Source organism: Hylobates moloch, unplaced genomic scaffold, assembly GCF_009828535.3.
Source record: "Hylobates moloch isolate HMO894 unplaced genomic scaffold, HMol_V3 SCAFFOLD_1, whole genome shotgun sequence".
In the NCBI taxonomy this organism is placed as follows: domain Eukaryota; kingdom Metazoa; phylum Chordata; class Mammalia; order Primates; family Hylobatidae; genus Hylobates; species Hylobates moloch.
In genome coordinates, this window is record NW_026652276.1 from 168950734 (window position 1) to 168966177 (window position 15444).

The following is a 15444-nucleotide window of genomic DNA, read 5'->3' on the forward strand; positions in this document are numbered from 1 at the left end:
GATCCACGACAATAAATAAATTATAGAACTGTAAGGATAAATTGACAAATCCACAATTGTAAAAGGAAATTCTATTTCACTTTCCTTAGAAATTGACTAGTTAGGAAGACAAATGATAGGTAAGAATGAGGAGGATTGCAATCACATAATAAACAAAATTGACCTGATAGATTTCTGTTTAACTTTGTGCCCCTCACAATAGAGAATGTATATTTTTTCAAATACATACAGATTCATTCACAATGATTAACCATGTATTAGCATAAATAAGAAATATCCACAGCTTTCCATATACGTGACATTCACTGACCACAATACAGTAAAATTGTAAAATTTACTGCATTAGCTACAAATTAATATTTTAGAAAGTATCTGTACCCTGGAAAAAAATTTCCAAATAACTCTTGGGTTCAAGAAACAAAATAAGTTGCAAAATATTTAGGACTAAACAGCAGCAAAAACATGGTATGCATATCAAATCATATGAGATGCATCCAAAGAAAGACTCAAGGGAAAATTTAAAGTCTTAAATATAGTATTTTAGAAAATAAGAAATAATGAACTGAAATTGATTAAGCTTTAAAGTTAAAAAAGGAGCCAATAAAGATAAGAGAAGATATTAAGAAAACAGAAAGCAAATAAAAACAGCAAAGATAATCACAAAATAAAATCTCATTATTTGAAAATACTCATAGGAAAACATAAAGATAGACATTGACAAGTATCAAGGAAAAGAGACACCCGAATAACAAGATAAGGAACAACAATGAATCATACACAGAGGAATAAAATATAAAAAGAAACACCAGTAAATGTGAATATCCCAATGAAATGGACACTTTCCAGGAAAACACGAGTCGCTAAAATTGGCCCAGTGTAGGTTACTTAAATAGATGAAAACCATAAAGGAAATAAAAATGGTACTTACTGCTCTGTCTCTACAAAAGGCACTAAAGTGACTGCTGTGAACTGTTCAAACAATGGGCACAGTGAATTCTCATTATCCACAATAGTTTTGTTCCATAAAGTTGCTGCTAACACTGAATTAGTGAATCCTGAACCATTGTTCCTAGGGGAAATATAGAGTTAGGTTTTTGTGAGCCTCTAGCCGCAACATTTTCACTAACTGATCAATGCATAACTTTATTTTCTGTGTGTTTCTGTTTAAAGGCCCTGTAATACATATTGCTGATTCATTAACATTGAGCTTATGTCCAGTAGCACTAAAACTTATGCCTGAGTAAAGGTAATTTAACACACATATTTCCTCCATAAGGCATATCACAGCCAGTTGTCTTGCTTAAGAACACTAGACAACACTTCAGCATTATACTTGAGGGCCATTTTAAACTGTAACATCACCAACGAAAATGCAAAAAACATAGCACTAAGTATACCACGAAAAAGATACTTATTTATAGTATGGGATCTGAGACAAGAAGGCAGAGCATTGCCTTGTTTGACCTTAGCTGGGAACATGAACATAGAATGACAAATTTTTGGCCACATTGCTTATGTTCACAGACTACCATCAAAGTGCTACAAATATTGATTTTGGGGTTACGGATCAATTTTAGCTGGTAGGCAAAATTACAAATACAGAGTCTATGAATAATAAAGATTGATTATAATTGCTAATTTATCTATTTGCTCCAAGACATAGGAAAATGTGAGGAATTATGCCACTTTAAATTAAGCTAAGGACCACACAAGGAAATAAAATTATAAGCCTATTCCATATTAACAAGGAATCCAAAATGTTATGTCACATATTGGCAAACTAAATCCAGCGGGAGATGAAAAGAACAAAATATTAGGAATATGTATATCTGAGGAATTCAAGGATAGTTCAAAACTGGAAAATATACTGGTATGTGTCTTTGTTCAGACTGCTATAACAAAATACTGCAGACTGGATAGCTTATGTACAACAGGAATTTATTTCTCATAGTCTGGAGGCTGGAAAGTCTAAGATCAAGGTGCCAGCAGATTCAGTGTCTGCTGAGGACCTGCTTTCTGGTTCACAGATGGCACTTTCTGACTATGTCCTCACATGGTGGAAGGAGCAACTCAACTCTTTGGGGTCTTTTAACATAAGGGCACTAATCTCAATTATGAGAGCTCCATTCTCATTATCTAATCACCCCCCAATGACAATACCTCCTAATGCCATCACATTAGTGATTAGGTTTCAACAGAGGAATTTTGGGGAGAAACAATACTCAGACCATAGTAGTATGTTAATTAGCACTTTAAAAAATAGAACAGCATTACCTCAATAGCTGTAGAAAATGCATTTAATCATATTTAACATTCAATCGTGATGAAATTTCTACAAATTTCTTAGCAAACCTGGACTTAAGCCTGAGGATAAAGTCAATACAGGAGGATAGCAAAGCAAGAGGACTTTCATAAAAGCAGAGCTGGGGCTTGACATGCTCTACCTGAAGTGACTCTTCTTGAAATTTCCTGGTATGTAAAATAATGTATTCTTGTGTTATATAAGCTAATTTTAGAACTGTGTTTCAGTTACTTTGTAATAAATATGAAAAGCAAGACCAAGATAGTCAATGATTTTTAGATGATATGATTATCTACCTAAAAAGTAAAAAACAAGAATCTCATCTTATGAACTATTAGAACCAAGAAGAAAGTTTAATAAGGTGGCCAGATATAGGAATGGCATATAAATATCAATAGCTTGAATGTTATCATAAACTTGGAATACACAAGATTTTTTTTATTATACTTTAAGTTCTGGGGTACATGTGCAGAGACAAGATTTTTTAAGCCAATCACAAAAAGCAATAACAGTAAAGATGAAAATGATCAATTAGACTATAGCAAAAGACACTCTTAAGGTAGATAAAGTCTATCCTCAAAGGGAGAATATATTAGCAATGCATACAACTGACAAAGAACTCATATCTAAGATATAAAAAGAATTCTTGCAAAGCAATAAAAAGACACAAAAGAAAAATGAATGGAAAGCTTGAGGAGGCACTCCACAAATGGTTTTCAAATGGTTGGTACACATTTGAAAATGTGCCTGACTTCACTAGTTTTCAGGGAAATGCAAAATTAAAGCAAAGGCTGCTATTACATTAAACGACTAAAATGAAAACGAAAAATGTACTCAGTATCACATGTTGGCAAGGGTGCAGAACTGGAACACTGTAGGTTAAGTACTAATTCTCATACACTCCTGGTGGTACTATAAATTTGTTCATCCCCTGTAGATATCTGGGAGTATATATGAAATCTATTAATAAGATATTCTGTTCCTGGATATGTAAACCAACAAAAATGCATAAATAAGTTTAAATGTATAAGACATGTTCAATAATGTTCATACAAGTACCATCCAATCCCCATAAAATAGCATAGATAACTAAATTGTGGTATATTAGCAAAATAAAATACAATTCAGCATTAAGAATACATAAATGCCAACTTTATACAATAAGGATGAATCTTGAAAACACAATGTGGGATGAAAGAAGCCAGACACTAAAGATTTTGTAGTGTATGAGTTTATTTATAGGAAATTTAGAGCAGGTGAAATTATTGCATGGTGCTAGAAGTTAAGAAAGAAGTTACCGTTGGGGTGAAGGCAGTGGTGGAAAGAGAATATGAGGGAGGCATCTTTTCTTCACCTGGTTGCTAGTTGCAGGTATGAATTGAGCTTGTGAGACTTTATTGAGCTACAAAGTTTTCTGCAGACAAACTTTTTCTTCAGTAAGATTATCTTCCAAAAGACTAAAAAATCAAGAATTTTCCTATGCATGATCAATAACCAGCTGGTAAAAATATTAGAAGAAAATATTCCACTCAAAATAGCAATAAATAGTACAATGTACCTAGGAACAAAACATTTTATAGACAACTTTGGAAATAATAAAGACATTTTTAGTAAATAAAGGTATACAGGCTGACATTCCTCATCTGGAAATCTGAAATCCAAAATGCTCTAAAATTCAAAACTTTTTGAGCACCAACATGATGCTACAAGTAGAACATTTCACACCTGACCTCATGTGATGGGTGGCAGTCAACGCGTAGTTTGTTTCTTGTCCCCAAGGGAAAAAAGACCTTCCCAGCCCTCTTCAGCTGTGATACAGCTTTTTATGCACAGGCCCAGATTCCCCCCATGTAAGCACGCCTACAAAGGCTGATAAAATGGCTCATGTGCAGTCCAGACATATCAATGGTAGGTTCCCCATGGTGACCAGATGGGTCCAAGACCTACGTGGATTAGCCACTGTGGGTTCTTTTGCTTATTCTCTGCTCTGCTCTGTGGTATAAGGGTAAAAGTATGGTGTTGGAATGACAACTATATATACAACCTGAAGAAACAGATGGATACACTGTTGAAGTTCTACACTGCAAGTGATAAACAGGATTTAATGAAAAATGGGAAAACACTGCATAAAGCTAAAAAGGAAGATCTCAATTGTGTATTGAAAGAATGAATCCACAGTATCATATTGAACACATGCTACTTAATGGGATACTGATCATAAAACAAGCAAAGCTCTATCAAAATGAACTGAAAATTAAAGGGAACTGTGAATATTCGATAGGCTTCAGAAATGTAAGGAAAGATATGACATTAGGTTTTTAAAGATTTGTGGTGATAAGACATCTGCTGATCACAAAGTAGCAAATTTATTGATGAGTTTGCCAAAGTCATCGCTGATGAAAATATCATGCCAGACCAAGTCCATGATACTAATGAAACATCACTGTTTTGGTGTTATTGCCCCATAAATCCACTCACTAAAACTGATGAGACAGCTACAGGGATTAAGAATGTCAAGGACAGAATAACTGTGCTGGGATGTGCTAATGCAGCAGGCACCCATAAGTGTAAACTCGTTGTAGGCAAAAGCTTGCATCCTGTTTTCAAGGAGTGAATTTCTTATCAGTGTATGTTATGCTAACAAAAAGGCATGGATCACCAGGGACATCTTTTCTCGTCGGTTTCACAAACATTTTGTACTAGCAGCTCATGCTCACTGTAGGGAAGCTGGACTGCACGTCAACTGCAAGATTTTGTTATTCTTTGACAACTGTTCTGCTCATCCTTCAGCCAAAATCTCATTAAAAATAATGTTTATACCATGCACTTTCTCCAAAATGTGACTCATTAGTTCAGCCATGTGACTGGGTATCCTTACATCAACGAAGAGTAAATAGTAAAACACCTTCTTTAACAGCATGCTAGCAACAGTGAACGTTGGTGTAGAAGGATTGTGAAAGGAGTTTGGCATGAAGGATGTTGTATACATTGTGGCTAATGCTTGGAACACAATGGCTAAAGACACAGCTGTGCATGCCTGGCACAACCTCTTGCTTGCAATTAGGTTCAGTGATAATGATGAACAAGATGGTAACTTTGAAAGCTTTCATACATCAAGTGAGAAAAAATGATGTCTATCCTCCCTACATAAGCAAAAAATATACCTTCGGAGTCCATCAATAAGTTGAAGGAAGTGGATATCAAAGCAGTTTTTAGCCTTGATAATGAGGCTTTAGTTGTTCATTCATTGACTGCTGGTGAAATGGCAGACATGGTTCTGAATCAAGGTGATCATGATAATAGTAATGATGAAGGTGATGTTAACACTATAGGAAAAAGTGCCTGTAGATAACATGGTGAAAAGTGTGATGAGCATATTGAAGGACTAGAGCAGTGTGCATTCATAATAGAACAAGAAATCATGTCAGTTTATAAAATCAAAGAGAGACTTCTAAGACAAAAACCGTTGTTAATGAGGCAGATGACTCTGGAGGAAACATTTTTAAAAGCCATCCAGCAGAATGCCTCCTCATCCCTAGAGGACCCACTTCCTGGTCCCTCAACTGCTTCTGATGTTTCTTCTCATCTAAAAAATAAAATACAGTGTACAGTAACCTTTTAATCAAAACACAGCATTGTAGGTAGAGAGTGAAAGCCTGCCATTGTTTGTTGTTGCTCTTGTTTAACAGCTGACACAGGTATTCAGATGATGCTACTGTGCTGCTTGGTTACTCTGAACACTGTATTTTTTCACTGTGTTAATGGTATGTCATTTTTTTTACTATTGTGTACTTATGTGTAAATAAGTGTAAGAAAATGATTGCTTATCAATAGCATATAAAATTCGAAGTCAGGGTTGATGGTGATGCCAAAGACCTGCAGATTGTCCACAGGGGTGGCTAAGATAATGACACCTTTGCTTTCTGATTATTCAATATACACACTTTGTTTTATGCACAAAATCATTAAAATATTGAATAAAATTACCTTCAGCTATGTGTATACAGTGTAAATGAAACAAAATGAATTTTGTGTTTAGACTTGAGTCCCACTGCCAAGATATCTCACATATGCAAATATTCCAAAATCTGAAAAAATCTGAAATCTGAAACATTTCTGGTCCCATGCATTTCAGATAAGAAGTACTCAACCTGTATGGAATGTTCATGAATGAGAAAAATCTCTGTAATTCACAGCCCAGCCATGCCTGCAGAAACTTGGCTACAAGTATGGATAACCCTTCAGTTGTTCCCTCCAGCATGGACAGTTTGGAGACTAACAAGAGATTAATGCCATCCCTGAGGGTATGAACAGCTCAGATTGTTGAAGAATCTCACATTTATTGGAGAATTGCAAGAAGAACAGGAAATATATGGGTATTGCCTGGCATTCTACTTGATAAGAAATAGAGGGAAATTGAAACTCTCTGACTAATGTCTGTGTTCTGACGTGTAATTTCCATTTTACTGCATTTATTAAAAGGAATCAAAGTACATGTAGTTCAGAAAAAAGAAACAGCTCTAATTTTGGCATCTACCCAAATATAAGACTATGCCCTGCTAGATATCAAGACAGAATATAAAACTCTGGCAGTTAAAACAGTGTGGAATCATCACAGGAATTGATAAATTAACCAATGGAATGAAATAGAGAATTAAGAAACAGACCCACATAATAGCCCCTAAACTTATGCTGATGGAATTATTTACATATTAATTTCTCATAAATTCAATATTATTGACTAAATAAGGTATGACATTATTATGTGTCATGCACACTCTTTCTACTCTTACTCTCTGATTTCTGGAATTAGACTAATAGGGTTCAACAGAAGGAAAAATATACTCAGTACTACACTCCCTCATATTCAACTTATGTTGAACAAAATATTCATTGTCCCCCAATACTATTTTGAATAAAATATTTTTTGTCCCCCAAAATTATATTCCAGTATTTGGTGGCAACAAATATTTTTTCTATTGGTCTGTGTTACTTAAAAAAAAATCTAATATCACATATGGTTTCTTAAAAAGATAATGGAAGTTAATCTTATTACAAAAACTGTATTTATGGTAGAAACTGAGATGAGTGAATACTGACGGGTAAAGCACTAAAGAGCTATTAGTCTGAAGGTGAAGAAATGACAGTGTCACCTCATGAAGAAGCTTCTGTGCTTTTGCTACTGGTCTTGTCAGCTGACACCACACGGCCATTCAAAGGGCCTACACTTTGGCCTAATCACTAGATTCTGCTACTATTGTCTATTTGGATTTCTTGCTCTGCAGGGAATCATTAGAAACATAAATTCACAAAATTCATTGAGTCTAATACATGTAAGGCAATGGGATACGTTAGAAAATGTTACTGACTGTGAAAATGTCCACAGTCTAAAGAAAGAGGATAGAAACAAACAAAAGATTGTAGTCGGGTAGCTCTTCTTACTATAGTGCAAGTCAGAAGTATCCTTTGGAATTCTGAGAAAGCCAGATCATTTTTCTTGAGATTTTTCAGGGCCCCACCTGTGGGAGGAAATCTGAAATTTCTCTCTAGGTAGTTCTGGGACATTGCAAATTGTCATGTTTTTCATTCTTGAATTTGATATGCAATGTCATGTTACTGTTTGTCATAAAACACATCTAAATTATAGTCAACGCACTTAAATGGTTCTTTCTTCGGATGGATCTGGGGGCCATTATCCTTAGCAAACTAACGCAGGAACTGAAAACCAAGTACCGCATATTCTCACTTATAAGTGGGAGCTAAATGATAGGAACACATGGACACACAGAGGGGAACAACACACACTGGGGCCTTTTGGAGGGTGGAGGGTGGGAGGAAGGAGAGGATCAGGAAAAATAACTAATGGGTACTACGCTTAATACCTGGGTGATGAAATAATCTGTAAAACAAACCCCATGACACACGTTTACCTATGTAACAAACCTGCACTTGTACCCCTGAACTTAAAATAAAAGTTTAAAAAAGTTTCTTCTCGTGGTAAAAGAGGCAGGAATAATTTACATACAAAAATGGGGAAGGCTCATCCCTTAGCTAAATACCAAGGAAAACTAGAAAACGCAGCACAGTGGTAGCTGAGGTCCTATTCTCTGAGAACAAAGCTAGTGAGAAACAGGATGCAGGGTTCAGAAATGTCAGGGATCATGCAGAACTGAATTTCTTCTCAGAAATTTAAGGTGTTTTGCAAACATAGACTAATCCTCATATTATTCTTGTGTGTGTGTTTTAAATGGGATTTTTTAAAACTTGCCTATAGAGTAGCATCTTATATTACAGAAAATAACAGAAAGAGTGCTGTCAGTGTCCTTGTTCTCGGCTCTGTTCTCAAGCTTAATTCTTTCATAAAGAGGATCCATATTTGGTAATAATGTCAGAAATAAAAAAAAAAAGAAAGAGGCCTTCTCTTGCTTTTCCATTGCCATTTATGTCCATACTTTATGATTTGATTTACATTTTATGACTTGAGTTTTTCCCTTACTAAATTTACAGGGACTTTGAGATGATAAAACTTTCCTTATATCAGAATAAAGACAAGGCTTCAGAGAGAAAATATATTTGGATATTTCATTCCCATAACACTTTAATCCTTGCAGCTAATCTAATACAACTGGATTTCCAACAATGTAAAAAGAAAGCAAGCACTGCTGAGAGCCCTAAAGAGCTCCAGGTTGCCAAAGAGGGGAAATTTGTTTCTTTTTCTCAGAGGATCAATCATCCTGAAATGGCTCCTCCAAATACTGGTAGTGAAATAATCATTCACCTGAAATATTGCTTCTTAATCCTAGGGTATGTTTACTTTCTCTTGAAGCCTGTTATCCAACTGTAAATCACATCAAAGAGCTATTAGGGCAGTAGCTAAATATTCTGATTGAAAAATTCTTCAAAAGCTTATATTATATAATAATTTTGTTGAAATTTCCTGGTTTTAAGTAGTCTCTATTTCATTTTTTCATCTGCTTGTTTCAATGACTTTATATTTTAAAAAATTACAAGAGAATCCTATCAAAATCCACATGTCCAATTATTTTCCCATAACAGCACCTATTTATTTTTCATTACATTTTATTTTTTAAAATTTCATTTAAAATGTACTTAAGTAATACATATCCACTGGGGAAAATTAGAAAATACAGAAAAACAGGAAGAAAAAAGTAAGTACAATATCTGAAATGATCAATTAAACATAACCAAAATGGACTTCCGCTGTGTAACTGTTTAGATGTTCTTCTGTTTGTGTGACTACATGTGTTGGAGGCATTTTAAAGAAATCCTTCTGTATATACCTATATTTTGCGGCTGGCCCTTTTCTTTGTAAACTTGACGTAATGTCAACATTTAAAAAATTACATATATTTTCAGTTTATTATTTATTTATTTATTTATTTTAGAGACAGGGTCTTGCTATGTTGCCTGGGCTGGTCTTAAAATCCCATGCTCAAGCAATCTGCCCACCTCAGCTTGCCAAAGTGCTGGGAATATAGGCATGAGCCACTGCACCGGGCCAACATTTTTCTATATCAATGCATATACTTGCATATAAGTTTTAGTGGTTATATTTAATCCATTAGAGTCCTTGGATCATGTTTTCATTCTCATTCATATCAAAGTATTTTCTAATTTCCCATTGTACTTGTAGTTGTTAAGATTGTGTTAATTTCCATATGCTTGTGAACTCTCATTTCCTTCTATTATTGATTTCTAATTTTATTCCATTGTGGTCACAGCAGATAATTTATATAATTTCCTTTTTTTTTTTTTTTTTTTTAAAACATGGAGTCTTGCTCTGTCACACAGTCTGGAGTGCAGTGGTGCAATCTTGGCTCACTGCAAACTCCGCCTCCTGGGTTTAAGTGATACTCCACCTTAGCCTCTCAAGTAGTTGGAATTATAGGTGTGCACCACCACACCTGGCTAATTTTCATATTTTTAGTAGAGACAGGTTTTCACCATGTTCGCCAGGCTGGTCTTGAACTCCTGACCTCAAGTGGTCCACCTGCCTCAGCCTCCCAAAGTGCTGGGATTACAGGTGTGAGCCACCGCACCCAGCCTATAATTTCAATCTTTTAAAATCTGTTAATATGCATTTTGCAGCCTAACATATGGTCTATCCTGGAGAATGTTGTATGTGCATATGTGTTGTTGTGTGGAATGTTCTGTATATGTCTATTAGGTCTAGTTGGTTTATAGTGTTCTTCCAACCCTTTATATCCCTATTAATCTTCTGGCTAGTTGTTTCACCCACTGTTGAAAGTGGGGAATTGAAGTCTCCAACTATTAGTAATATTTCCTATTTCTCCTTCCAATTATGTCAATTTTTGCTTAATATATCTTGGGGCTCTGTAGTTAGGTGGGTATAAATTTATAATTGTTATATCTTCTTGATATATTGACATTGTCTCTATATAACATCCTTCTTTTTGTCTTGTAACAATTTTGACCTAAAATCAATTTATCTGACATTAATATAAGAAGTCCCACTGTCTTTTGGCTACTGTTTGCAAGGAATATATTTCTTCCATCCTTTCACTTTCAACCTATTTGTTCCTTTGAATCTAATGTGAGTATTTTGTAGACAGTACAAGTTGGGTCAGTTTTTTTTAAATCCCTTCTGCCAATCTCTGTCTCTTAATTGGAGAGTTTAATCAATTTACATTTAAAATAATTGATGATAAGGAAAGATCTACTTCTGCCATTTTGCTACTTGTCTTCTACATGTCTTATATCTTTTTTGTTCCTCAAATCCTCTATGACCGCCTACATTTGTGTTTAGCTGATTTTTTTCTAGTACACTGTTTTGATTTTACTTTTACTTTTCTTTATCTTTAAACAAATATTTTCTTAGTGGTTACCCTAGGGATTACAATTATATCTTACATGTATAAAAACATAGTTTTAATTAATATCAACTGAGCTTCAATTGGAAAAAGAACTCTCCTATATACTTCTGTCCCTTTCCCTTTGTCTTGTTATCATCACAGATTACATCTTTATACATAGTGTGTTTATGAAAATAGATTTATAATTTTTATGCATTTTTAAGTCATATTAAAAAGGAGTTACCTGACGTCAAACTATACTACAAGGCTACAGTAACCAAAACAGCATGGTACTGGTACCACAACAGAGATATAGATCAATGGAACAGAACAGAGCCCTCAGAAATGATGCCGCATATCTACAACTATTTGATCTTTGACAAACCTGACAAAAACAAGAAATGGGGAAAGGATTCCCTATTTAATAAATGGTGCTGGGAAAACTGGCTAGCCATATGTAGAAAGCTGAAACTGGATCCCTTCCTTACACCTTATACAAAAATTAATTCAAGATGGATTAAAGACTTAAAACCACAGTGAGATACCATCTCACACCAGTTAGAATGGCCATCATTAAAAAATCAGGAAACAACAGGTGCTGGAGAGGATGTGGAGAAATAGGAACACTTTTACACTGTTGGTGGGACTGTAAACTGGTTCAACCATTGTGGAAGTCAGTGTGGCGATTCCTCAGGGATCTAGAACTAGAAATACCATTTGACCCAGCCATCCCATTACTGGGTATATACCCAAAGGACTATAAATCATGCTGCTATAAAGACACATGCACACATATATTTATTGCAGCACTATTCACAATAGCAAAGAGTTAGAACCAACCCAAATGTCCAACAACAATAGACTGGATTAAGAAAACGTGGCACATATACACCATGGAATACTATGCAGCCGTAAAAAATGATGAGTTCGTGTCCTTTGTAGGGACATGGATGAAACTGGAAAACGTCATTCTCAGTAAACTATCACAAGGACAAAAAACCAAACACTGCATGTTCTCACTCATAGGTGGGAATTGAACAATGAGAACTCATGGACACAGGAAGGGGAACATCACACTCTGGGGACTGTTGTGGGGTAGGGGGAGGGGGGAGGGAGAGCATTAGGAGATATACCTAATGCTAAATGACCAGTTAATGGGTGCAGGAAATCAACATGGCACATGGATACATATGTAACAAACCTGCACATTGTGCACATGTACCCTAAAACCTAAAGTATAATTAAAAAAAAAAAAAAAAAAACAGGAGTTACAAACCAAAAATACAATAATACTGGCTCTTATATTTACATATTTAATTATTTTTACTAGTGTTCTTTATATATTTGTATGGCTTCAAGTTACTATCTAGTGCCCTTCATTTCAGCCTGAAGGACTCATTTTAGATTTTCTTGTAGGGCAGGTCTATAAGCAGAGTGATGAATTCCTTCAGCTTTTATCTGGAAATGCCCTAATATAGCCTTCACTTTTGAAGGATGGTTTTTCCAAATATGGCTCTTTTAGCTGATAGTCTTTTTTTTTCTTTCAGCACTTTAAATATCTCATTCCACTGCCTTCTGGCCTCCATGGTTTCTGATGAGATACCAGTTGTTGATCCTATTGAGGATCCCCAGTACATAACAAATTGCTTGCCTCTTAATGCTTTAAAAAACACTCTTTGTCTTTGAACAGTTTGATTATAATGTATCTAACTGTGAAACTCTTTGAGTTTATTCTATTTAGAGTTTGTTCAGCTACTTGGAGGTATAGATCTATGTCTTTCATCAAATTTGGGACATTTTTAGCCATTATTTTTAAAAATATTATTTTTGTTCCTTTCTCCCCTTACCTCTAGTCCATCATTATACTTATGTTGGTAAGCTTGATAGTGTCACATGGCACTCTGAGATGCTGTTCATTTTTCCTTGTTCCTTTTTTTCCCTTGCTCACCAACTGAATACTTTCCATTAACTTACTTTCAAATTTTCTGATTTTTCTTTTGCTTGCTCAGATCTACTACTGAGTCCCTCTAGTGAATTTTTCCTTTCAGTTATTGTACTTTTCATCTCCAGAATTTCCATTTGGTTCCTTTTTATAAGCTCTATCTCCTTATTGAAATTCTATGTTTATTGAGAATTAGTCTCAATTTTTGTTAGTTCTTAGTCCATGGCTTTCTTTAACTCTTTGGGCATATTTAAGACAATTGTTTTAAAAGCTTTGTGTATTAAGTCCAACAGCTGGGCTTCCTCAGGGATAGTTTCTGTTAATTTCTTTTGTTCCTGTGAATGGGCCATACTTTCTTGTTTCATTGCATGCCTCATAATTTCAAACAAAAAAAAGGGCATTTTGAATATTATAATATGGGAAATCTAGAAATCAGACTCTCCCCCTTTCCCAGGGTTTCTTGTTGCTACTTGTGGTGGGTTATAGTTATTTGTTTAGTCAATTTTCTAAACTATGTTTGTAAAGACTATATTCTTTGTCATGTGTGGTCCCTAAAATCTCTATTCTATTAACTTAGTGGTTAGCTAGTGATTTGACAGAGATTTCCTTAAACACTTGGAATCACACACACAAACACAAAACAAACAAATGAAGTCTTCTAGTCTTTTGGAACTGAGCTCTGTGTGTATTTGTGTTTATGTTAGTGCACACTTTAACTATTCAGCTGGAAAGTTTACAGCTCTGCCTTTGCCTTCATTTCCTGCCTATGTGGAACTTGAAGTTCAGCCAGAGGTAAAAGTTTAGGATGTTCTCAGATATATTAGGAGTATGTGCCCATCCTGGGCATGTGTATGACTAAATTTCCGTAATTTAAAAAACCTTTTTGAAGCCTTTATACTCCAAAACATCTCACTACCCAGCTTTTCTTTCCAGCTTTTCAGTGTGTCTATTGTTTACCCCAACTAATCTCCTTTGCCCTAAGTGACAGTAGCTGTTCAGTTTCATAGCCATTTCTCAACCCTGAGAGAGTTCCAAGTTAAGCAAAATAGAGGCATGCTTTCTGTGTTAGTGTTTCAGGGAGCCACTTAATAGGTCAAAACTGACAATGACAGTTATTTGAAAACAAAATTCACTTCGCTCCCACCATCACGAGGAACACACATCAGGAATTGGATTGCTATCTTCAATGCCATTGCACTAGAGGGGGTGGAAACAAAGGTAAGTTAAAATGCCACAAAGCACTCTTACCAGGTTTTAGTTACCCCTTTTTTGGTTAAGCATTTGTTTGGTTGCTTTAAGTCTGATAATTTTTCAGAGTTCTGACAAAGTTGATTCTGACAGTGTTTTCTAGTCTTTTTGGGGTTTCTATTGAGGGATGGGCCCTTCAAGTTTCCTACTACCATTTTTGCTGGCATTCTTTTCATTAAAAAAAAAAAAAAAACTCATCTCCCACATAAGCTAGGCACAGAAAGACAAATAGCACATGTGCTCACTTAAACATGGAATCTAAGACAATCAGACTCAAATAAGCAGAGAGTAGGATGGTGGCTACCAGAGGCTGGGAGGGTGGGAGAGAAGGGAAGATGATGGTGAAAGGGCAGAAAGCCTCAAATAGGACTAATAAGGATTTTTTTCCTTTGAGATATATTGCACAGCATGGTGAATGTCGCAAAACATGATGTATTATACATTCCAAAATCACTAAGACGGTAAATTTTAAATGTTGTCACCGCAAAAAAATAAACATTTCAGGTGATAGATATGTTAATTAGTTTTATTCAATTATTCCACATTTATTCATAAATCATAACATTACTTTGTAGTCCATAAATATATACATCTATAATTTTTCAATTTAAAATTTGAAAAGTAAAAATTAATAATAATAAAAGGTCATCTCCCATTATATCTTATTTCAACTTTATTTAACAAATATCACATTTGTGGATATTTATGGTCCTTTAAATTTGGGAGCCATTATAAATAACATTATGGTGAACAACTTTTACAGCCAGAATTTATATAGGTTAATTTCCTGAGATAATTTCTAGACAAAGAATAAAAGGATGTATGTTTAGAGTTTTATAGACGACAATTAACTTTAGCAGACAGGAAAAAATATCGCACAACCATGATAATTAGTATATCAAGAGTTAAATCTTTTTTTTTTTTTTTTTTTTTTGAGGCGGAGTCTCGTTCTGCGCCCAGGCTGGAGTGCAGTGGCGCAATCTCGGCTCACTGCAAGCTCCGCCTCCCGGGTTCACACCATTCTCCTGCCTCAGCCTCTCCGAGTAGCTGGGACTACAGGTGCCCGCCACCACGCCCGGCTAATTTTTTGTATTTTTAGTAGAGACGGGGTTTCACCG

General features: G+C 35.2%; 1 protein-coding gene across 6 annotated transcripts in view; it reads left to right on the plus strand.

Annotated features, from left to right (window-relative positions):
- Window positions 1-15444, plus strand: part of MTERF1 (mitochondrial transcription termination factor 1) — a 517939-nt gene that overhangs the window by 401759 nt on the left and 100736 nt on the right. For 5 of the 6 annotated variants that reach the window (XR_009208876.1, XR_009208872.1, XR_009208874.1 and 2 more), the window contains one exon: window positions 2348-2472. The exons of the other annotated variant lie outside the window; for it this stretch is intronic. The gene's annotated coding sequence lies outside the window, so the exon portion shown is untranslated. The remainder of the gene's footprint in view (window positions 1-2347; window positions 2473-15444) is intronic. 6 annotated transcript variants of the gene reach the window in all.